Source organism: Vespula pensylvanica, chromosome 7 (genome assembly GCF_014466175.1).
Source record: "Vespula pensylvanica isolate Volc-1 chromosome 7, ASM1446617v1, whole genome shotgun sequence".
Lineage (NCBI taxonomy): Eukaryota > Metazoa > Arthropoda > Insecta > Hymenoptera > Vespidae > Vespula > Vespula pensylvanica.
The window spans coordinates 3010359-3012566 of record NC_057691.1 but is presented as its reverse complement, the minus strand read 5'-3'; the positions used below and the strand labels follow the sequence as shown (position 1 = coordinate 3012566).

Below are 2208 nucleotides of genomic sequence, written 5' to 3'. Positions count from 1 at the left end.
CGGATTTTTCGAAGAGTAGTGTGTATAATATACGTATATATGTGCATATGTAGAAATACGTTATTACGAATGTGTCAATGCGTTGTGCCGAGCTTGACGTTCATTTGCATGTGTGTACTGTCTGTGTGTAAAAATATATGTATTGTTTCTTCCTTTTTTTGTCTGCTTTCGCTTCGAATACAAGTACTTTCTAAGAAATAATATATGTCAGTAAGCCAGTTCAGTTCTTGGAATTCATATAGGTTAGTATTGTCCAAAAATAATGCATACTTTTCGTGATCATTTTTTAATTCTCATCACCTATATACATTAAAATGTGCTAGTTCTTTATATACTTATGTACATATGTATCGTTTTTTCTTTCTTTCTTTTCTTTTCGATAGTCGAGCATTCTCGATTATATACAATTGTTATGATTGTATATATATGACATATGACATATTACTTCGATCGTAATTATTCGATATGTGTAAATAAAAATCCGAAGAAGTATTATTTTTTTCATTTTACAATATACATATGATTCATATATATTAGATATATATACGTGTAAATATATCAAATCATACAATTATTTCGATTTAAAAATTGCTCATTATTTCGCGCGTAATATATAAAGCATAGAGATAATATAGGTACTTGTGATACAAGTGCGTATTTATTTAATGTTTTTATATCGTTAGAAAATTTAATTATTTCATTAGAAAATTATTGTCTATGTTTAAAATTCGAATTAATTATATTTGTCATCCATATCGTATTATTTATACACCCATTATATTTTTTATTAATTTTGATTGAAAAATATAATATTTGATTTGACCCGCCTTGTACCTGGGATGACGTCACAGGATCTACTTTCCTTCCTTGTCAGTCGTCTAGTCGCCATTTTGGACGCGATGATAAGTGCACACGGTGTTTCGTCGCTCCGTATAATTACAGGTAATTAATAAATTTTTTCTAACATACACCATCTTCCTATATATCAATCGATAGCCAAACGCACGATTTTTATAAGGCCGCGTCGGCAAGTCTGGGCATCATCGCGTTTAAAAGATATTCACGAAAATAAAATCAGCCTCGGAAATCTCCCGGAGAACTTTTGCGTCGCACTTTTTCTTTAATTTTCCTGTTTTATTTTCACAATATTGATACTTCTCTCGCTGTTTAATGATGTTCTAATCAATAATTTTGCGTTAATAGTTGTGATCGATTGATATTTTGTATTAAATTCGATTTTCGTATACGATTACACACACACACACACACACACACACACACAGAAGGATATACGATCACACACATACACACACTTGTAGGTATACAATCTATATATATATATATATATAATTGTATAAGAACATATATATATACACATGTACGTATGGTATATATCTATGATATATATATATATATATATATATATATATATATATATAGGTAAATAATAATGACAATAAGTAACAAACACACACACACACATCCTGATATTCCCTACACAATTACGTAACACTATTAATCTCTTTCTATAGTAATATGATCTTACATTTTTCAGATTTCTAAGAATTTCTACATACAAAGCGTTTGGGTTAAGTCTGGGTTGCGTCTGGGTTGTAACTACTTCATTCGAACTACTTCATTTTCAACTTACTTCGATATCAACTTATTTCATTTTCAACTTCCTACAAATCATCCTTCTTCAATGTGGAATTACATGGAGTACGAGTGTTTTGGAGCCATCGCAGAACTTCTTAAGTAGTGAGTGAAAAATTTTAAGTCTTTCCAGTGCCCATCATGCTGAGAATGAAAGGTTCATATCAGCACGGGTTACTGGTTGTAATTTTTTAAATAAATTATTGACGAGCACGACCGTGAATAATTTCTCTTTTGGATTTATTCGCGAGTGGTACATTTTTAATCGTTTATGTGTTTTTATTATTTATATCTATTTTGCATGCTTATTTTTATTAGCTCAGGATAGGGTCTTCTTGTTTCATCGGTTCCATTAATCAATAGTGCGATTAGTAAGCACTCTTTATACTTGCTCGAGATGCCAGTCTTGTAATCGGATACCCATATATATATATAGATAACCTATTTCTTCAGAAAAGCATGTGATGTACTTCATGCATTGTTCGTAACGCGATTTGCCTCGATATATCGATATGCATGTAGTGAAAAATGAACAAGAAGACAAACGCGACGGAT

At 30.8% G+C, this 2208-nt stretch overlaps 1 long non-coding RNA gene across 1 annotated transcript in view; it reads left to right on the top strand.

Moving 5' to 3' along the window:
• Positions 1-893: 893 nt before the first annotated feature.
• The window catches only part of LOC122630781, a 2570-nt gene continuing 1255 nt past the window's right edge, over positions 894-2208 (top strand). The window contains exons 1-2 of the long non-coding RNA XR_006327560.1: positions 894-942; positions 1556-1758. This is a non-coding gene — a long non-coding RNA (uncharacterized LOC122630781). The remainder of the gene's footprint in view (positions 943-1555; positions 1759-2208) is intronic.